At 36.5% G+C, this 24,212-nt stretch overlaps 1 pseudogene; it reads right to left on the reverse strand.

Annotated features, from left to right (window-relative positions):
• Window positions 1-1,413: 1,413 nt before the first annotated feature.
• LOC122100945 lies at window positions 1,414-1,513 on the reverse strand (annotated as a pseudogene).
• Between the last annotated feature and the right edge of the window lie 22,699 nt (window positions 1,514-24,212).

The raw sequence follows: 24,212 nt of genomic DNA on the forward strand, positions 1-24,212 counted from the left end.
AGTTAGAATAATTTCGAATAGTAAAAATGGAAAAAGAGAAAAAAAATCATGGTGAAATAACAGATGTAGAATATTCACTGGATTTTTCTGAGCAGTTCAACCAACGTGAACTATTGGGGAATATATGTGCACCTGATTCCCACTGGTACTCAATGTCTCTGCTTAGGCAATTCTGATGAAGACAAGGCACAAGAAGAAAAAGTGAGGAATGATATCATTCGCAGAAAAAATGGAGAAGTATTCAAGCAAATTATTCTATGGGCTGCTGAAAATAATCAGCTTACTACAGTACAGAGACTACTTTCCAAAAAGGCCACTCATGTGAATACTAGGAATGATGATGAATATACCTCTCTTCATCGGGAATCCTACAGTGGACACTTAGATATTATCCATGAGTTGGTGGCTCAAGGCAGATATTCATGCAATAACTGTGAATTGCTGGACATCCCTACACAGTGCTTATATGTGGAATAATACCAGACTGGATTCTATTTTAGTTCATCATGATGCATATCGCAATGCCCAAACTAAAGTCCTCTTGACTCCCTTGCATCTTGCTGTTTGGACTAGAAATAGCAAAAATATGCTGGAACTCCTACTATTGAATATTATCAAATTATCAAACCAGGTCTGAAGAACTTTGAAGAAACTGCATTTGATATTGCCAAAAGGATAAATATGTATCACTACGTTTTTGGAGTTGTGGAAAGCTGTAAAAATTGTTCTCCTAAGTCATAAAGGTTTGGTTAAGTTTCTTAAATTTCAAAAATGCCAATCCATCCTTGTGTCCGTACAAAATATTTTCACCATACAAACAGCAGCAATATCTTACTTTAAAAATTCATGGACTCCATGGTATTCTTCAAGTGAATTGCCTGACTTTGATGTCAAAATGTATTCAAGATTTGTTTGTATACATCTATAATGATTTCTGCAGAGTTTGTGGTTTTTAAATCAGAAATCATTTTAACTTATCTGTTGAAATGTGTAGTACAGAAACTAAAGATATTTCTGGTTTTTGTCTGAAAAAAGTATATTTTAATCTAATCTGTATTTTGTTTGTATAATATCCATAATCTATTCCATTCTCTCCTAGATATAATAGTTTGAATTCTACATTGTTTTATAATATATAGGTTCATTTTTAAATGTGTTATTTCAGATAGCATTCCATATAGAAACAGTTTAACATTCCTTTTTTTCCTAGGTCCTTATAGTATGTTATTTCTTTGGAATAAAATGACGATGTTATCTAATTTCAAACGTTTTGTAAAGATTATGCTATGTAAAGGCCTTTCGAAGGTGAGGATTTAATACACTGATGTCAAACTAACTTTTAGTTCAATTAATTACATGTATTTTTGTAATCATTTTTAATAACTGTTTTTCATTTCTTGCATCTGAAGAATGAAAAATATGGCATACTTCACAAATTTTCATATCATCCTTGTACAAGTGCCATGTTAATCTCTGTATTGTTGTAATTTGGGTAAACGTGCTGCTGAAGCATGTCATATCCTGTAAATTTACATAGTTAATGATGCAGTCTTTATAAAGGCATATATCCTTGGTTGACTGTTTGTAACCAGGAAAACTTATTGTTCCCAAAATGCTATTGATCTTAATTCTCTAAAATTCTGTGTATATTGGAAAACTTACATTGTTTGGTCGATTGCTCACATTTGCAATTTTTTTTGTCAATGACTATTTTAAGTCTTTTTCAATTAAATTTGATCATACTTTGAAGACTTTATAGCTAGATCCAAAGGTGATGGCTTTTCAAGTACTTATTTATCAACTGAGTTAGCTTTGTGGAGCTAATGGATTCAAAATAAGCCTTGTTTAAGAGCTACTTCTAAACTTCTGCAGCTTAAAATTTCCTAAATGAGGTCTTACTGGCACAAATGTCTACCTGACCCTTCACTCTTCTTCCATGTAGCAACAGACCAACCAGAATATCTTACCTTGACAGCATAGATTTCCTTTTTGGAACAAAACTAATCTTAGTTAAGAGGGATTATAGAGAAATGAACAGTTAAGACAGAATCGTTTAGACTAGAAGGTATTTTATCAAAATATAATTGTTTGTTATACCTAACATTTTAAAAGTAGCTAAAGCCAAGAAGGTGAAAATAAATTCATATGCATGATTACCTAATGTCCGGGCCTGGCTACCATCCAACCAGGCAGGAATTTACACTACTGCCTTTCTTTCACCAAATATTTTCATAGGTACAAGAGAAGTCTATATGTTTCTCCTTGATATTAGGCCTTAAATTGGTAATGGTTTAATCACAGTGTTTCATCTTGCCTCTAGGCTGTAAATCTACAAATGGTAAAGCTTTAGGTCCAACTCTACCAAACACTGAGGTAGAAATAATGGAATAATACTTTAAAACACAGTTGCCTTTGATACCCTAACCACAACAGAACATTGCAAAACATGTGCCTTTTTTATATTATATATAGTTATATATTTTATATTTATATGTGCTGATATTTTATTTCACACAGTGAAGCCTACTAGAATTAATTGATAATTTGACAAATATATATATATTACAATAAATAGATTGGAATATAAATAATTGTGTTTAGAATATATATTAGTATATGGCCGGGCGCTGGTGGCTCACGCCTATAATCCTAGCTACTCAGGATGCTGAGATCTGAGGATCACGGTTCAAAGCCAGCCCGGGCAGGAGAGACCGTGAGACTCCTATGTCCAATAAACCACTAGAAAACCAGAAGTGGCGCTGTAGCTCAAGTGGTAGAGCGCTCGCCTTGAGCTGAATAGCTGAGGGACAGTGCCCAGGCCCAGAGTTCAAGCCCCACGGCCGACCAAAAAAAAAAGAATATATATTAGTATATGAAAAGTATCAATGCAATGTCTTCGGTATAAACATTGTAAGTGTTCTTGGTCTTCAGAATTCACATTGTTAAAAAAAATTGTTTTCCTCTAATCTATAAGAGAATTTACACTCCTGCTCTGTTTATTATTTTAATTCACTGGTTCCAAAATGTTTTTCTACACATTTCTGAAGCATTCCTACTGATTATACCCAAATTTTGCTGATATGATGTCTAAAACTTATTATTCTTCTGCAGGACACATGGGTCCTAGGATCCCAGGTTTCAGTTATCCCCATCATCAAGTAACAAGGGCAAGACTTCTCACCTAGGCCCATGCAACATGCCAACAGAAAGTAATTGAAAATCCATATCAATCCTTACGACACTGGAATTAGCAGTAAGCAAATGTGAAATGCAAGGCAACTTAAAATGAAAGATGAGATCACAAAATTTGAAAAAATGTACAGTAATACAAACTTTCAATTTACAAATGACCAGCACATATGAGTGAACAAGATAACAAATGTCACAAATTATTTTTAATACCCCTCTCCTAATAATTACTGAAAGATTTCAGTCCAGCATAAGTAGGCCAAAAAAATAGTTCCTAGAACGATAGATCCATAATTGGTCTACCAAGGCTAGGAAAACTTGACTTACAGATCAAATATAATTCACAAAAACATTAATTGAGAAAATTGTTAATGCTTCAAAATACTGGTAATTCAGTAAAACTTGGTTCTGTAGTATAAAAATGTTATCATTCACTAACAAATGATAACCTATATTTAATCTCCTGAAAACAGATTCCTTTTCAAATAATCTTTTAAAATCACATTCACCAAAATAACAGTTGACAAGTCAATGATAATTAGTGACATTACAAACTTTTCAAGATTAGGGTGCAAGTTACAAAAGAGTTGATTTATTTACCCATCACTAATGCGAAACAGGTTCAACCATTCATAAAAGTGTAGAAATAGTACCACCCAACATTTGTGTTGTTCAGTAGGTGCCTTCCAGGAATGTGTTAAATAGATCAACCTCCCATAATTCAAACCCAAACACTAGCTAATAAAGTAAATTTCATCACTTAATAAGGTACATTTTAAAAAGTCACAAATAGTTGCCTTATCATATGTTGTTTTATGTTTTCCCTATCTGTTTAACATACTAAGAAATATGACTTAAAGTCATGAATATGGGTACTCATCAGAGATGTGACAAACATAAAATCTGTCTTGTTTCTATCATATTCCTCTATAGTAGTAAATCGTAGTTTTCTTCTTTTCCCAAAACTTATAGGTAGTAGAAAATATTATCCCATGTAAAATAAAATAATCACAAACCCTATTACAACGCCGTTTATAAAATTTGTTAGTTAGGTATATATTCTAAGCCATTTTTAATCTTTCTTGTTGACTAAAGATTAATCTTCCAAATGGATGAGAATAAAATCATGTCTAGGGGCTTCACGTCTCCAGTCTTGCAAATTGTTATTTCAGATGAATGAATTATGGAAATATAAACTGACATCAGTTCAAGTATAAGCAGGATTGAAACTCCATCGAATGTATATAAACCTTTCAAAGTATTAACAGAGAGTTTAACAGAATGACTATCAGGAAGTTGAAACCAGAGAGGAAAGCCATAGAATGAATGAAAAATGGAACAATGGACAAGTACAGCTAGAATACTCAATGTACATATGTGATAAAGGAAGTGGTAAATCTGAAATAAATCTTGGAGAAGAGGTTGGTTGAGAATGATAGAAGGAGTCACTCTGATCCAGGAGCATTGGTAAATTTGATGGACATATTTATTGTAATACACGTGCACAACCTTTTAAGATTTAGTTAAAAAACACAAAAAAAACAAAAACAAAAACACACAAAAATCACAAACAAACAGCAATCTCTAGAGTGGATGAATGGACCTCTCAAAATTTTAATTAGTTAATGAAGGGTAGTCTTGGGAAAAGCAAACTAAGTTGTTCAAAGTGGGCAGTTTGGGGTAGCAGAGAATTTTGAACAGATTTAAATAGATTGTCTAAGGTTAAGAAACACCAACATCTGCTGCAGATATTTTCTTCTGTGAGTTCTCTTTGTCTGCAATGGATACTCCAGTCCTCAGCCACACTTGATAGCTTGTGAAGATAGAATAGAAGAAAGAAGATCAAGAACCCATTACTCCACTGGAGATAGAAGAGTCCTCTATGTTTTCTCTCATCTCTCTTCAGTACTCTTTCTTCATACTTTTAAGTCAAGTGTTTTTGAATTATGTCTTTCATTCTTTGTTCTGGCAAAGTAATTAGCCAAACTAATTTACTAAATATTATTTGCCATTTTTTTCTACCATGCTGTTTAGTTATCTAAGAGAGTCCATTAAACTTCACCCTTGCATTTGGTTGCTAAGAAAACCCAACATCTATCTTAATGAGGACAAACTCTAATGTAAACTTTGTCTCCATAAAATCAGTCCAAGAAGCTGTGATCACAAATATTTAGCTATACTTTTTTTCTTTTACTTTGAAAGTCTTCTTGTGTCTAAAGGGCCACAAGATAATTACTCCCCCACTTTTTGGTTCAATCACTTCTAACCTCAAAGATATATTTTGTAACAAGATGCTTAGAGGAAGTATACTCCACTTTAATCTTCTCTCGTAAGTCTCTCCTTAGATAACATATCAGGAACAAAGTTATTCTATCCTAAATTATTTCAATAGATTATTTTCTCTTGGTCTTGCATTTGCTCAACAAGATATATTGAGAAAAATAGAGTTAAATCACCCATACCTTGTATGACAGTGTCTGTTACAACGGACAATTTTTCTTTGTCCTACTTCTATGTCCTCCTCATAGTTTTTGCTTGATTTCCAATTAATCACACCTCCTTGTCTTCAATTCTAGTGAAGCTGAAGAAGTATATGGTTTCTCTTTTTAAACTCTTTTATTTGGATGTGGAATTTATGTTCATGTCTTCATTCAATCTGTTCTGCATTGTAGTGAGCCAAATAGACTCTGTAAAATCACTTTAGGTAGCAAAAATATTAACAAAATCTATATCAAAAAGTTTTGGAATCCTTCTACTGCTGAAGCCAATACGCTTTAGCTCGGGCTTCTAAGAACACCTTATCTTACCTTTTCAATTTGCTCAATTCTTTTCTGATTCCAAAACTTTTTGGCTAATGTAATAAGAGAAGTCTTTACTATCTCATGTTAATAAGGATATTATATTTTGTGAGCTACTTAGAAATGTGAAATCATTGGTTTGAGGTATCCAATCAGATTTTTTCTTTGTTTCAGTGCTTCACATGCAAAGACATTGTGTAAAGTATTATAAACAGAAAAGTGTATACCCAATACCTTCTTTCATTGTGGAGTGCAATTTCTCCCTAAATATTTTGACCCAAATTATTTTTTCAGAGAATTTCTGTTTGGTAATTAAAGGTCAATTCACAAATTTTGATGTCTTTTGTAAAGAAATTTGAATTTAAATTCCACTACAACCTTGTTTCACACAGTGAGAGTATATTTCCTGGGTAAGGATAATTCTCAAGGGAACCTACAGGATTTATAGCAAGGTTTCTGAGGTTTGTTTGTTTATTGTGAAAATGAGCCATCTTCACCAACATTGCTCCCTCTCAACTAAGTCTCCATGGATTAATTTGCATGAAAGCCTATTTTCCCAGGCAATTTTAAATTTTCTTAATAGGCTAAGTTGTTAAAAAAAGTTTGAACGATTAAAATTTACCTGGCATAATTTTAAAATTCTTTTGAAATTCCTTTATCAGAATCGCAAATTTGCCAATCATTACTCCACCTTTACCATAAAAAACGGTTAACATGCTGTCTTCATGATATCGTGTCCATGAAACTATTATTTTCCAGTGGCTTTGTTATGCATATATATGACTATATAAGCTGATGCTGAGCAAAATGAACTCCAAGATATGGAAACAGATTTTTATTTGCGGTTTGTGTTTTTAATGTACTATGTGATTTCTATTTTCTTTGTTTTTTTTCCCCCTATGGTTTGTCCCCGGCTGTATTTGATTTTGGTACCCTCTGTATTGTGTATACATTTACCTTAATTAGGGAAGGGAAGAGGAACAACAAAATGGCGAGACAAAGGACAAAGGGCAAGCCAATGCAATAGCATTACTCACAAGACAATATGTTGGAAATGTACATTACAACTTGTGAGGAGTATTGAGGTGAAGGAAAACTGTGAGAAAAATGAAGGAGTGGGTAACACCTTTGAAAAGTTATGTATTAATTTCCTTACAATTACTGTAATCCCACTGTACATCACTTAGACAATAAAATTAATTTAAAAAATAAGTTGCATGAAAAAATTTCACTGTATTGGTATAGTAAATATTATTCTTTATGTAGTAACTTTTTAAAAATTAATACTATTTTGCATGTAATTTGAATTTATTACCCATTTTTGATCAGAGAACAAACAACTTGAATCCAACTAGACAATAATTTCACAATATACTTGACAATATTTTGAAAAAAGAACAAATTTAGTACTTTCTCATACTCAAATCAAAAACAGTTTAATTCTATGGAAACCCATAACTTTTAAAAGTAAATAAGTTGTTAAGAGGAGAGAATATATGTATTCTTCAAAATTCCTATGACTGATAACTACTCATTTTCAAATTCTGAACATTCCATTCCTGTTGGCATGTTATGAAATTCTGCAATAGATGCAGTTTCCAGTGGGGTGTTACAGATTGAGAAATCAACAGAAAAGTAGCCACATTCTGGTAGAAGATAAAACTATGATTCACCTGTAATAATTAATTCTTCAAGAGTAAGCAATTTTTTATCAGTGTAAGTTATTATTTCTTTGACCATCAATCCAAAGACTTATGCCATAAATTCATCCTAGCCCAACAGTTTCCAACTTGTAGGGTACACCTCAAAATTCCTTTAATTCACATCACGAATAGCTTATCTCTATTGTAAAAAAATACTACACCTCTGCTAATGTGATGCACTTCGTGTTCTGGAAAGAACACCACAATAAACTGGGTTACATCATTTTTCCCTACTGGTATTCTTGAGATCAGAACATCTTGCAAATATTATTTATATTTATGCTTTTTAACTATCATAGATATTTAGGATGCTAAGATCGGAAGATTTCAGTTCAGAGCCCACCCAGGGAGGAAGGTTCCCTAGATTCTTATCTCCAAGAAACTTTTCAAAAAAGCCAGACATAAGTGGCACTGATGTTGAAGTGGTAGGGCACGAGCCTTGAGCATAAACAGGCTCCGAGACAGTGTCCAGCCCCAGAGTTCAAGCCCTATGACAAATCAATAAAACAAAAATAAAAACAAACCCAAACCTAGCAATTTTCTCATTGTATACAGAGGCACATAATTTAGGAAACTGCTTCCTGTGTTACATACAGGTAGAAAAAAGAAGATGTCATACAATTATTCTCTTCATACTATGTTATACCAAAGCCTCAAAAATTGCTGTTTTCTAAATTTATAAATTAACATCTTTTTGTTCACAACTCTGTCTACATTATTCACATTATCATTTTATACATGAATTGTTGGAATTATCTATTAACTAAGTTCTAATTATAACTCTCTTAAAAGAATATTCTAGGCAAGCAGAATGCAAGAATCATTTGTGAATTTGTCAATTAAACCCTCTACTTAAAAAGAATTTTGTAGTATCTTATAGAATATGTAATTAAAAACAAAACCAAAACATTTATTTTAAATCTAAATTCTAATTTAGCAATATCTACAAAGACATACATTAGACGAACTTTGCTTTTTCTCTGGGCTTAAGCTTTTGTAATCCTTCATCAATTCTTTGGAATCCAACAGAATTATGATAAGAGAATTGTGGATGGGAATCAAGAGCCATTTTACATCTAGAAATGTTCTGTAATGCAGACAGCATTTGAAACACACCTGAGGATTATATATGAGTTGCATTGTAATAGGAAACTTAACTTCTCAAAACATAGTGACAAAATTAGCCCAAACTTCCAACGGTGTATTCCTTTCTTGTTTGGTTTGTTTTATTAAGACAAAATTATACTACCTAGTCCAGGGAAGGTATCACTATGTAATTCCACTCTCTAATCTCCTGTCAGTCTGAATGTTAGAATTCTAGCCTTGTATCACATTGCCCTGCCATAGTTTCATGGTTTATTTAATCTAGATACAGACTAGCAATTCTGAACTTCTCCAGTGATATTATCCACTAGACTTCTCAGACTCTTCATGTACTATTTTCAAAGATTTTCTAACATTTGACACAGGATTTGAACATTTTCAAATACACCTGCGGGGTCTCTGATTCATTCCTCCATGATTACTTGACTCTCTTACTATCTCAAGTTTACCTATGTAATATTCTCAAACTTTTTTGAAGAAAGTTCACTTGAGGATTTTCTAAGTTAAAATTATCACTTGATTCTAGTCTTACTCAGGATATATTTTCTATTGCTTTCTAAATTTTCTACATATTCTGAGAGTTGTATCATTTGTGCATTTGTGTGTGTGCATTTAAGTGCCTCTGTGTTTATGATTATGTTTGTATGTATGCATGCAAAAGCCTCAAGCTCTTATTTATCAATCTTGCTCATGACTGGTATTCCATGACCTGAGCCATTCTTCCAATCCAGCTTTTGGCAGGTTAATTATAGATAGTGTCTCAAAAACTCTTCTGCCCAGGCTGGATGTAAACTGAACTTCCCAGGCTCCTTTATATTCGTAGGTTTTATTTATCCAGTAGAATCAACTTTTGAACTAGAAACATTTTTTTGAGTGTAAAGTCTAAGCTGTAGCCCAGATTTTTAACTCCAGAATTCATATAAAGATAGATGAACATACACATTACATATACTGAGTGTACAGTTAGAAATGTGATCCTAAGCTGGGTGGCAGTGAGATCTGAGGATTGGGGTTCAAAGCCAGCCCAGGTAGGAAAATCCCAGAGACACTTGTCTCCAATTTACTGCAAGAAAAGTGGAAGTGGCACTGTGGCTCAAGGGGTAGAATATTAGCCTTGAGTGGAATAGCAGAGGGAAAGTGCCCAGGCCCAGAGTTCAAGTGCCAAGACCACGACCAACAAAAAAATATATAAGTAAAGGAAAGAAAAAGAAATGTCATCTTAGCCACCAGTTCATTGCTAATATATTCCCTACTCTCTCAAGATGGACTTTCTTCCCTGTTACGTCCATGATCTTATGTCTGACTTTTTTTGGAAGCAGAATTATACTTCCATTCTTCTTTCTACAAAGTTGCTTGATTAGCAAGCATGATTTAGAAAGGGAGTGCCCTCATAATTTGTGTTCCATGTAGGAGTAATGCTTTCTCTATATCACTCCCATAAATCTACATACTGGAATTGGCTTTATTGTTTCAATGTTGTCTTATTTGTAAAGTCTTTTTATAGTATATTGAACCCTTATACTTAAACACAGAACTTCTCTTTCTCCTATTATTATTATGGTTTCCCTTACTGTTAATGCATGTACACTTGGGAAATAATGCGCAGCACATACACACACAAAAAGAATGACTGAGAACCTTCTTCCTATTTATAATTCGCCTTAATTTACAGAGAACTTACAAAGTTTGTACTCAATGTAGTCATTGATAAAGTATTTATAAGCAACATAAATTTCGTATTTGCTCTTTACTAAGTTGTCTTTGAAACATGTGTTACCTCAGGTCCAAAAGTGTCCTTGTGTTATTTCAGCGAACCCAGAACATTCATCATACCTCAGGCAGCACCATCGATTGTTACTGGACATAACAGCTATTGGATGTGGAAACTCCCAGGAGAGGAAATGAACACAGAGGAATGACAAAGTTCATGTTAACTTGTGCTTTCCTTTTTACTGTACAAGAAAAGAATCCCAAGGCTTGAAGGAAACTCTGTCCCTGACTTTTTCGAGTGTGTTCTATACTCATATAAAACTTTTCTGTAAACTTCTAGGTGAGAGTATTACAAAAAGAAATAATGTGCCATTTGAAGGCCACCATAGAACAAAAGGAAATAACGTTGTTTTAAAAGTGTTCTACAGCAAAGAAACAAAGGCATGGAGGTTTTAAAATGTCTTATGTATGGATATTTCACCCCTGAGATGATTCTCTTTTTTGCAGGAGACAGTTATCAATTTCTCTAGTCTAGTCCTGAGTTCTCCTGAGCAATAAGGATTCCAAACAGCAGGATCCAGTGACTATGATAAGCAAAAGTGCCTCTTCTCAGACTAGTGCTCCTTTAAGGAAGGTCCCAAAGAAATATTTGTGGTTTTTTTGTTTGCTTGTTGGTTTGGATTTGCTGGTTCTGATCCTGATCCTGATCCTGAACAGTTGTCTTTCCTGCCCACCTGTCCCCAAAGCTAGTACACTACTGCTTGAGCCAAAACTCCACTTCTGTTTTTTGTTGTTTAATTACGGATAAGAATTTGACCAACTCTCCTGCCTGGGTTGGCTTTGAACTAAGATTGTAAGACAGCTAAGTAGCATCAACTGTATAGACATTGCGTTTGAAACAAGAAATATTAGATGAAGTTTACTATGAACCTAATATTTGACAATTTTTAAAATAAAAGACTATGTCCAGCAAAAAAGCCACAACTTAAGTAACTCAGCAAAAGTAGGTGCACTGAATAATTTTGGAATTATTTTTTCTGCTTGGGAAGTTAATTGATCTTGACATTCCTTTGGGGGAAACTTAGTCATATTTCGCTTTTTTTGTTGGTCTTGGGGCTTGAACTCTGATCCTGGGTGCTGTCCCTAAGCTCTTAATCTCGAGTTGAGTGATCTACCACTTTAGCTAAAGCACCACTTCTGGGTTTCTGGGGGACTTTCCAGACCAGGCTGGCTTTGAACCACAATCCTCTGATCTCAACCTCCTGAGTAGCTAGGATTACAGTCATGAACCACCAGGACCTGGCTCATATTTGCATTTATGTGCACTGAATGACACTATGTAGCCAAAGAATGGAAATTTGAACAAAATGATGCCAATGCAGCTTTTCAGAAAAATTGAGGTAGCAATAAATAGGTCCTCCTTTTCCACGTTGTTACATTAATGACTCATGAGCTTTGGGACCCTTACATTAGCATCCTCTGCCATCTGTATAGGTGTATTTAGTATCAGGAAATGTTCATAGAGAAATATAGAAAGACTGAGATTTTTAGAAAGCAAAGGGATCAGGTAAGAAAGAACAGCATAGAAGGAGATACGTTTATCACACAGAGATTAAGAACTAGCCTAAGAGATTTAGAATGCTAAAGGCAATGAGGAATAAGCCTAGTTGATAACTAGTTTTTCAATAACCAAAAATGGTTCTCTAGAACACTTTCTGCTACACCTTAGTTACTATCATTTATTCCTTCCATCTGGAGTTATTTCTTCTTTTCTGTCACAATTGTTAATTAGTCTCTGCCTTTTGGTGTCATGATTGACCAAAAAGATTTCCAAATCTCACTTAGACTACCCTTCTCTTTGTGATTAGCAGTGACCACACAAAATCCTGGAATCTTTGAATTACCAGAATTAATATTCACCTGACATCTAAGAACATTCCTGGCATTAATTGCTGTGACCTAATGAACAAAACTTTTTTCAACACAGTATCCTAATAAAATAAAGTACATGATTAAGGGACTATTGTCAGGTGTCAGAATGCAATTATATATTCCAAGTATGTGTTCTTTATTTTGCATTTACTAACCAAAAAAAATTTTTTTCCCTGACCCACAGACCACTTCCAGAATGAGAGGGCCACCTTGGGTTCCAGCCCCATGGGGACGCTGGTCCACCTCCTCCTGCACCCATTCAACCAGTTCCTATGAGAGAGAGAGAGAGAGAAAGAAAGTCAGAATTACACTTAAGTCAGGTGCTGGTGGCTCAGAATTCTAATCCTAACTACACAGGAGGCTGAGATAGGAGGATCATGGTTCATAGCCATCCCGGTCAGGAATAACTGTGAGACTCTTATCTCCAAAGAACTACCTGAGAACTGGAAGTGTTGCTGTGGGCTCAAGTGGTAGCCTTGAGCTGAGGAGCTTGGGGACTGAGCCCAGGCCTAGAGGTCAAGCCCCACGTCTGACAATAAGTGGACTTCCCACCACAAGAAATGGACTGAATAGCACCCATTGTCCTAGGGAGCATGGTAGAGAAGTCAGGCTGAGCTTCCTGTGAATTGAGGTTATAAGTAGGTCACCTGGCTTCTCTGTTCCTTGATTTCCCCACCTGCAAAACTCAACAGAATGAAGGATCCCCTGTCTTACAGGGATAGTTTAATGATGAAAGAGAGCCATGTTTTCTTTCATAATACCCACCTGTTGCACGAATAATAACTGGCCCCACCTGAGCCCTTTCCAGTATCTTCCTGTCATATGCTCACAGAATTGCCAACAACCTTAACTGAAGGCTTCTCCCTCTGTGCCTAGCCATGCTCTAGAGATCCCTCTGTATAAATCTATTGTTTCCTCACACTCTCCTGTGAGGAAACTGAGGTCTGATGGTTGAGGCCCTACCCAGAGCTTCGCCTGTGGCCAAGAATTGGCTACTGTGGACTAAGAGTTTGGGATAATCCATCTAAACCGAAGAATGAGCATGGCGCTGCATGTCTAACATCCCAACTACAGAGGACCTACCTGTTAAAGATAGGAGGACTGTGATCCAGCCCAGCCTGAGCATATATTGAGTCTCTATTTCAGAAATGCCCGACAGAGAGGTGGTTCCTCAGAGCCAGGGAGAGCAGGGGGTCATGGTGCCTGCAGAGGGGTGTCTGACCTGGGTGGGGGTGGTGTTGGGGAAGCCACTCACCAGTGCTGCTGGGAGAATCTGTTGGTTTCTGCTCCAGGTGGGCCAAGCAGCAATGGCAGCAGCATTATGGATACATGGGCCCAGAGCAGAGGACAAGGGGCAAAGACCTGTTTGGGGCTTTAGGCCAGCTGGCAGGGCACTATTATCTGAGGATTGAAACCTGGCACCACCTCGGGAAGGTAGGGACGGGGCTGGGAGGTTGGGTGGCACATCAATTTCCTACTATGCTCCAAAGTCACATCAAGTCTTTTGCTCATCACTCAGCCACCTCTACCTTCCTCAACTGCTGGTAGTGGTGTAAACTAACAGAGGGAATCTAGGTGCTCCTGGGAAGCCTGGAATGGGGGCGGGGCCACCATTCTTGTATCCCATTAATCAGAAAGAAACATGAAAGAATGGGGGTGTGGCCAGAATCCTGTGATGCCAGCAGCATGGGCAGAGTCAAGATGACAGCGGGTCCTCCAGCCATTTCTGATGGAACTCTGTCCAATTCAATTGGGGACAAGAGGGTGACCTGCTTTAGTTGGATGGCTGCACAGATAGTTGTGTATGTCTGTTTGTTGCCAGTCCTGGACCTTGAACTCAGGATCTGGGCACAGTCTGTGAGATGTTTTTGCACAAGGCTCACCCTCCACACTGAAGCAACAGGACTTCTGGCTTTGTTAGCACTGAAGTTTGTCAGGGGTCTCAAGGACTTTCCTGCTTAGGGTGACTTTGACCATGATCTTCACATCACAGCCTTGTAAGTATCAAGGAGGAGTGCTGAGAGCCATTTATTAGTCTTGCTGATGTTCTTGGACAGACCTGTGATTTCTATATCCATGGGTTGAAGTGGTGGGAGCTGGAGCCCACAGTTCCTTTCCTGATCCTGCCACGTCCAAATGGCAGGAGATCCTAAGAAACTTGTTCCTATCCACATAATTACCAATGGAATGTGATATAAGTCATAATTTAATGCAAAGTTCTTGAATGATTCTAGGATAAAATTATACACAATTATATTATAGGACACTGATCGATTTTAGTTAATACTTTATGAAGCATTTAATCAATCACATTCATAAAATGGAGGTATAATGAAATACCTAAGAATTGAGCCTCACATAATATAAAGGTGCCATTTTTTATGCCAGGACTGGGATTTGAACTCATGGTCTGGTTAACTCTGTTGCACTGTGTGGGAAGGGAAAGCTTGCCTCCTTGAAGTCAAGAAATTCAAGTCTTTTCCTTAGTCCTGAAATAGATCCTCACCACTGGAAAACATCCTATTCATGTACAATTTACACATATGATTTATATTTATATACATATGTAGACTCCATATTGTGTTAAGTATAGTTATTTTATTTTTTGTTTTATTCATGTTTTGACCGTTTATGTTATTAACTATTATGGCACATAGAACATTGATTACATTGATTAAAGAGTATATAGGTCTACATATGTATTCCACTTCATAAATGACACCAAGGACATTCACAGGAATGGAAAACATGTTTCACCTTCAGCTTCTTATTCCAGGATTCATTGTTTGGGAATGCTGGCATCAGAATTCATGGACTACAACTCATGAATGGGTGAGTGTCATCACGCCATCCTGGGGCAAATTGAGTTGACAGGCAGTTCCCAGAACCTGAGATTGTGCCCCAGGTGTTAAGAAAGTAAGAACAGATTGACCTGCAGATGGCAGTATGCTAATAAATATATATCTTTATAGAGTACCAGAGATATCTATACATTATTCAGTTATATAGGCTACATTCCTACCAATTCCTGGGTATTTATTATGCCTCCATATAATTAATGTTATTGTTTTCATCCTTAAACTACTAATGAAATCAATCAGTATCATGAAATTATTGTGTTCCTGTAATTAATAATATTCTTTTTATACTTCATAAATAATAAATAAAATCAATCATCCTCCTGAAATGATGCAGTCTAATTTTATTTTATTTTATTATATATACAGTATATATATTATATATATTTAGTATATATATAATATATATACTAAATATATATATATATATTTATAGTATATACATAATATATATTCTATATATATATTTATATATATAGTATATATACAATATATATACTATATATATATATATTTATATACTACTGTGAAAATACTGTACAGAGGGGTTGCAATTACATGTGCGAGATTATGAGTACATTACTTATCAAGCATTGTAGCCTCCTCCTTTGTTTCCCCTTCCCATCCATTTGCATCCTCCTCCCTGCCCCCCACAAATCCTCCCACACTTCCTCCCCCACCAAAGTTGTAATGTTCGTTTTGGACATAACATCTCATTGCTGCAAGGGGTCCACCTGAATCCCTATTTAAATGATTTGTTTTTCCCCTTCCCCTCCACAAATTATAACAACATCAAATACAGTGAAAGCAGGGGTTATAACGTTGGGGAGGGACATAGAAATCTACAAAGAAATAATGTTATAAATGTGTTAGAGACAATTGCATGAAAGAAAAAGAAAACATTTGAATACATATCTTAGGGTACATTTCCCTAACATCAGCTTATCTTACCTTTTCTGCTTGACGCAGACATATACTAGATATTGCAAATAAGGGAAACCATGGGACCTATGCTTCTTTGGGCCTGGCTTACTTCACCTAATATAATTTTTTCCAAGCCTTTCTATTTCCCAACAAATGGGGCAATATCATTCTTTCTGATGGAGGTATAGAATTCCATTGTGTATGTATACCACATTTTCTTGATCCATTCATTTACTGAGGGGCTTCTGGGTTGATTCCACAATAAAAGACCCAGAATACACTTCTGGGAAGATGGTAGAGGAGAAACTGGAGGCTAAACAAGCATAGAAAGCAGTTTTAGAGTTCCAGTGAACAGTCCTAAGACAGAGAATCACACCAAGTGTGCCAGCACAGGACAGAGAGTTAGGCTAGAGAGGGAAAATCCAGGCAAGGAGACAGATCTGAGTTCTTGCCAGCAGCTGTCACTGCGGCGGCAGTGGCAGCAGCTGAGGCTGTACTGCAATACCTGAAACAGAGAGAGTCCGGGACAAAAGAGCCAGATGCGGCTTGGGAGCGAATTCTACTCAACACCAGCAAGAACCGACAAGGAGCAGACATGTTCATCCTGCAGTTCGCAGACCAGAGACGACCCAGGATCCAAGACTCGGCGTGAGTAGAAGCCTGACATCCTCACTCCTTCGCAGGGAGCCGAGGAGGGAAGGCCACCCCTCCACCCCCAGTACCAGAGATCTCCATCTTGGATACCAACAAAGCTCTGAGGAGCTGCTAGCTCCAACTCAGGCCTTGGAGTAAAAGGAGTCATTTAGCAGGTCACAAGAACTTAATGGCGTGACATGCCAGACTCAGCTGCACCCAGTGAAAAGTCACCCAGCTCGGGCGCCAGCCCTAGGAGTGGCTTTCTTCACTGGATAATCAGAACGAGAGGCTGCCTCTCCCTTTAGCAGCTTCGACATCAGTAAACAGAAACCCTGAGAGTGGCTCCAGGCTGGGCTCTGTGAGTTTCTCACAAACTAGCCCCCAGGAAAGGATACTGTTTGCTGAAAGACCTCAACTCTATCCAGAACCTGGCCTCATCACAGCATCTCCAAACTTGGGGAAAAAGCCATCTCCCTCATTTGTGATACTCAAAGCAGACCCCCCCTCCCATTGAACTAACATGGGAGGAGGATCGCAAAATCCTGGGTAAAGCAGACCATTTTTCTCCCCATCCAAACAAACTGACTTAAGAAAACAACCAAGGCACAGGACCACAAACAGACCAGAGACTCCAACCACAGGCTGATTACATGCACAAGGGAGATAATGATTTTTCCCAACCCTCCCCCAAAAATTAAAGAACTTTTTTTTTCTTCTTCTTCTTTTTGTACCTTTTACAAATTTTTTTTCTTTTCTAAAACTTTTTTTAATTTTTAATTTCCACCTTTTTTGAAAAAAATTGTTTTCTAGTAACTTTTCCCCCTTATAATCTTTATTTTAGGGATACATGCGTGTGTTCGTATTTCTTTCTTTTTTTCTTTTTTAAAAAATAATTTCTTTTTGTTTTTTGCTTGTCTAAACTGAACTTCTGATCTTTTATTTCTTTTTTCCTTATCCTTCTCACCTTTTCCTCTCTTTTGTTCTTCTTTATGGGACTAAATTGTTGTTCTGCACATCCTCAGATAAACCCGTATTTGATTATTAGACCCTATCACACATTGTGTACACACTTATTCCACAAATTTATTACTCAATTCAAAACCTCTGAAACTTAAATTCCTTAATAGCAGTACTACCTCTTTATACATATATAATATTTTAAGTATTTTTATTTTTAAGGTTTTCACATCTTGTTTATATCCCTCCCCTTCTCTCATTATATTAACGTTCTTTGAAGTTTATTCTCGATCTGAATATTATTAATTTTTATTTTTCTATTTTTTCTGATCTCTTTTTTTCCTTTCTCTTTCTTCTTGTTTTCTCTCTCTCTACATTCATCCTATCCAAAATATTTTCTATTTTGTGATCACTCTATTCCTATTTTTTACCCACATCTCTCCCTAACCCTAATAATTTCTGGTTTACCAAATTCTTCTTTGCAGTCCGTAGCCCACTAATATATAGTTGTTTGATGTTGAAAAGAGGTATCTGTTGAACTAGATTGTATCTGCAGACTATTGACTCTGCAAATTCAGACTTTGGTTGATGCTTGCCTTATGTTAGTGTTCTAGCACAAAACTGGTATTACTTTCATTCCAAACGGGCAGAGTAAGCCGGAAAACCACAAGAAAAATAGCAAGTCTGGCTATCTCCACTCCCACGCATGATAATCAGGGGACAGAACAGATAATGAATAATCCAGAAGAGAGTTCCCAAATAGCTCTACAAAAACTGCTGGCAAACATGATAAATGAAAAGATTGAAAATATACAAACAACTCTGTATAAGCATGATAGGGAGAGAGAGGAGGCAAACAAAAGGTCAATGCAGGAAAAGATTGAAAACATACAAAAGACTCTGTATATGTGTGATAGGGAGTGAGAGGAGGCAAACAATAGGTCAATGAAGGAAAAGAGTGAACACCTACAAAGGACTCTGAGCGTGAGAGGGAGAGAGAGGAGACAATCCAAAGGTTTATACAGGAATATCCTGAGTGTGAGGAAGCTACTTAAAAATTGATAAAGGATTTGCGTGAGAAGCTTCAGAATACTCAAAGAGAAAGGCAGGAATGGCGTGAACAGCCTGACAACACTCAAAGAGAACTACAAGAATAGCATGAAAGGAAGAAAGCTAATCAAAGAGTAATACAGGAATTGAGAGACCAGGTAGAGAATACACAAAGATCACTAAAGGCATTCATGGGATCCATTAACAAAGAACAGAAGGAAGTCAGGGAGACCACAAAGGGAATGCTGAATGGAAGCCAACAGAAGGAATGGGAGTCCAAGGAAACCATAACCAATCAACTAAGTGATTTGAGAACAAACAATGAACACCAAATTAAGGAAGTAAAGAAGTTCATACAAGATCTAAAACAAAGCTTCAAGAAAGAATTTGAAGCCATCCAAGCAGACCAATTAGAAGGAAAAGAAATAAACAACAAAGTAGAAAGTCTTGACAGCAGGTTAGACCTTGCAGAATATCGAATCTTGGGGAATGAGGACAGCCTAGATATTATAGAGAAAGAACATACAACCATCCAAGACAAGTCCAAGAAATATGAGAGATCTATCCAACACTTGGAAGACACCTTCAGAAGGCCTAATCAAAGGATAATGCGTGTAGAGGACCACCTAGAAACAAAAGTTAATGGTCTAGGAAATTTGTTTAACAAGATCCTAGCAGAGAACTTCCCAAACATGCAAGAAGATAGGCTTATTCAGCTACAAGAAGCTTTTAGAAGTCCAAATAGACCAGATCAGAAAAGGACATACCACCTGCACATTATAATCCACACAGGATCAACTCACACCAAAAAGCTGAAGGAGAAAACATTAATCACCTATAAAGGGAAACAAATTAGAATCCCTCAGATTTCTCTGCAGAGACAATCAACGCAAGTAGAGCCTGGAATGATGTATGTCAAGCCCTAAAAACAAACAACTATCAACCAAGAATACTGTACCCAGCTAAACTCTCCTTCATAACTGAGGGCCAAATAAAAACCTTCCATAGCAAAGAAAAATGGAAACAATACATCTCCACCAAACCAGCCCTACAAAAGTTTCTTAAAGATGTCCTACACATAGAAAACCAACAAGACCACAATAAAGGAGAAGAAACTGCACCCAAACTGAGAATCCAAGAACCATAGGAAGAACCCAGTTTTCGCAACACCCAAGAAGGTCGATAACATGGCAGGAACTACCAAATACCTCTCAGTCATTTATCTTAACATTAACTGACTTAACTCTCCAATTAAGCGATATAGACTGTCCAGTTGGATTAATAATCAAGATCCTTCTATCTGCTGCCTTCAGTAGTCACATCTTGCCTGTAAAAACAAACACATTTTCAATGCTAAATGCTGGAGCAAAATCTACCAAGCAAATGACCCCAGATAAACAGGCGGGAGTTGCAATCCTAATATCAGATAAAATAGACTTCAAATTAAAATTCGTGAGAAGAGATAAAGAAGGTCGCTACATACTAATTAAGGGATCTATCCTTCAGGAGGATATTACAGTTCTAAATATCTATTCGCCAAACAACGGAGCACCCAAATTTATCCAAGAAACAATACTTTCCCTCAAATCCCACATAGATCCAAAGACATTAATTGTTGGGAATTTTAACATACAACTCTACCCTCTAGATAGATCAACTCGGCAAAAACTCAACAGAGAAACCGCAGTTCTAAACAACTGCATAGATCAACTAGATTTAACAGACATCTACCGAATATTTCACCCAGCAGCATGAGAATACAGGTTTTCCTCAGCAGCACTTGGAACATTTTCTAAAATAGCCCACATTTTAGGCCACAAACCAAACTTTTCCAAATTCAGAAACATTGAAGTAATACATTGCATTCTCTCAGACCACAAGGGAATCAAATTAGAACTCAATACCAAAAGCCACCAATGAAAGTCTGGTAACGCATGGAGGCTGAACAACACACTGCTGAATCACGAGTGGGTCATGGATGAGATTAGAAAGGAAATTCAAATGTTCATGCTATTCAACAAAAATGAGCACACAAGTTACCAGCTACTCTGGGAAAAAGCAAAGGCAGTACTCAAAGGCAAGTTTATAGCTCTGAGTTCCAATATCAACAAATTGGATAGATCTGAAACAAACAATTTAATAAGACATCTGAAACTCCTTGAAAAAGAGAAGCAAGAAAACCCCAATCCAGTAGACAGAAAGAAATAATTAAAATTAAATCAGAATTAAATGAATTAGAATCAAAAAAAAAAACTATAGAAAGAATCAACAAAACAAAGAGTTGGTTCTTCTAAAAAATTAACAAAATTGACAGACCCTTAGCAAATCTTATCAGAAAAAGAAGAGAACACACCCAAATAAATAAAATCTGAGACGAGAATGGAAACATTACCATGGAAACAACCAAGATTCACAACATTTTAAGGGAATACTTCTCAAAACTTTATGCTAATAAGTTTGAGAACTTGGCAGAAATGGACATTTTCCTAGCAAATATTGACATGTCAAAAGTAAACCAAGATGAGTTAAACCAGTTTAACAGGCCAATATCAAGCATTGAAATCGAAACAGCTATAAGAGACCTACCAGCTAAGAAAAGTCCAGGACCAGATGGTTTTACAGCGGAATTCTACAAGGCCTTCAAAGCAGAGCTCACACCAATACTCCTCCAACTCTTCAATGAAATTGAAAGAGAAAGTTCACTACCGAACACATTCTATGAAGCCATCATAACCCTCATCCCAAAACCAGCAGGGACTCATCAAAGAAAGAAAACTATAGACCCATTTCTTTGATGAACATTGATGCAAAATTTCTCAACAAAATTTTGGCCAATCTACTTCAACAATTCATCCAAAAAATTCATAAACCATGATCAAACAGGATTCATTTCAGGGTTGCAAAGCTAGTCCAATATATGCAAATCAATTAATATTATTCATCACATCAACAAGAGCAAGGATAAGAACCACATGGTTTTCTCAATAGATGCAGAAAAAGCATCCAACAAGATCCAAGACCCCTTTATGATGAATGTTTTGGAAAAATTAGGAATCCATGAAACATTCCTCAATACCATAAAGGCTGTATATGACAAACCTACAGCCAGCATTATACTTAGTGGTGAAAAAATAAAGCCATTTCCTCTTAACTCAGGAACAAGACAAGGATGTCCACTCTCACAACTTCTCTTCAACCTAGAATTAGAATGCCTAGCTACAGCAATAAGACAAGGTTCATACATAAAGGATATCCAAATAGAGAAAGAAGAAATAAAACTCTCCCTCTTTGCAGATGACATGTTCTTGTATTTAAAAAATGCCATAGACACCACTCCCAAATTACTCAAGCTGATTCAAAACTTTGGCAAAATCCCCCAACAATAAATCCTCAAAGAAACAACTGCCCAATAAATAAGTGTGCTAAAGATTTGAAGAGAAACTCTCTGAAGAAGAAAGAAGGATGGCCAATAGACACATGAAGAAATGCTCAACCTCCCTAGCCATAAAAGAAATGCAAATCAAAACAACATTGAGATACCACTTCACCCCAGTTAGAATGGCTATAATCAAGAACTCTAACAACAACAGATGCTGGAGTGATGTGGACAGGAAGGAACCTTACTTCATTGTTGGTGGGAGTTTAAACTTGTTTAACCACTTTGGAAAGCAGTATGGAGGTTCCTGAAAAGACTTCACATAGAGCTCCCCTATGACACAGCAATCCCACTTTTGGGCATTTACCCAAATGTTTACAAACAAGAGCACACTAAAGCTACCAGCACAACTATGTTTATTGCAGCATTATTTACCATACTTAAGATATGGAACCAACCCGGATGCCCATCAGTAAATGAATGGATCAAGAAAATGTGGTATATACACAATGGAAGTCTATGCCTCCATCAGAAAGAATGACATTGCCCCATTTGTTAGGAAATGGAAAGGCTTGGAAAAAATTATATTAAGTGAAGTAAGCCAAGCCCAAAGAAACATTTGTCCCATGGTTTCCCTTATTTGCAATATCTAGCATATGTATGAGTCAAGCAGAAAAGGTAAGATAATGTGATGTTAGGATAATGAACCGTTACATATATATTTAAATGTTTTTTTTTCTTTCATGCATTTGTTTCTAACTCATTTATAAGATTATTTCTTTGTTGCTTTGTATGTCCCTCCCCCACAGTATAACTCCTGCTTACACTATATTTGATGTCGGTATAATTTGTGGAGGAGATGGGGAAAAACAAGTCATTTTAGGATACAGGTGGACCCTTTGCAACTGTTTTAATTACAAGTTGTCATGTTGAAAACGAACTTTACAACTTTCGTGCGGGGTGGGGGTGGGCAGGGGTGGGGCGTCGGGGGAAGACTGGGAAGGGATGTGAAGGGTAAACAAAGGAGGAGGTTGCAATGCTTGATAAGAAATGTACTCATTATCTTTCCCATGTAATTGTAACCCCTCTGTTCAGTATGTTCACAAAAATTAAAAATTAAAATTAAAAAAAGACCCAGAATAGCAAAAATGATCCTCAACATAAAGAATACTGCTGGAGATTTATTGCAGTTTAATTTTATAGCAGCATCATTCATGATCAACTCATTAAACTGTGACATTGATAACATTCCATTGTTATTGGTATGGATTGGAACCAGTTTCTAAATATCTCCTGTCATTTGTTGGTGTCAGGATGAGGATTCAAAATCAGGATCTATGTTGCCACGTGGGCCTAGGGATTCCCTGGTAGTCTGCCAGCCTTCATCAATGCAAAGTGAAATACCCTTTGCAACAGTGTCATTCAGACCCAGGGGGCTTACCATGCAAAGAAGAAAACTTAAAAAGGCAACATTTTTTCTGTGCATTGTTTTTCCTGCAAGGCCTGAGGGCCTAGGATTCCAGAAGCAGCAGTTTGTCCAGTTGCTGCACCCCAGCATAGGGTGATCAAAGCTGAGGCAGAGTTGCTACGACCTGGGTTCAAGCCCCACGCTGAGGAAAATTTAAAAATAAATTAGCTCTCTGGCTTTGGATTTGAACTCAGGATCTGGGTAAATCTGCAGCTATATGGATGAAGGGGAAGATCACTGTACTTGAAGATAAGAAAGTCAGGACTGTTCACTAGTCCTGAATTCAAGCCCCAGCCCTGGAAAACATACCATTTATATACATTGTAAAGATAGGATTTTACTTACCTGTAGATGTTCAGTCCATACATGTCTTATGTGGTTGTTCCTTGTATTTTTTGTTTCATTCATTTACCATTGATTTTACTATGATGAAACCCATTCTGTTTATTACATTGATGACATCCTATCACAGAGCATCAAAATTTGTAGAAATGTTCTCCATCATGC

The sequence above is a fragment of the Dipodomys spectabilis genome, unplaced genomic scaffold (genome assembly GCF_019054845.1).
Source record: "Dipodomys spectabilis isolate Male_0828 unplaced genomic scaffold, ASM1905484v1 ptg000612l, whole genome shotgun sequence".
NCBI classification, from domain to species: Eukaryota; Metazoa; Chordata; class Mammalia; order Rodentia; family Heteromyidae; genus Dipodomys; species Dipodomys spectabilis.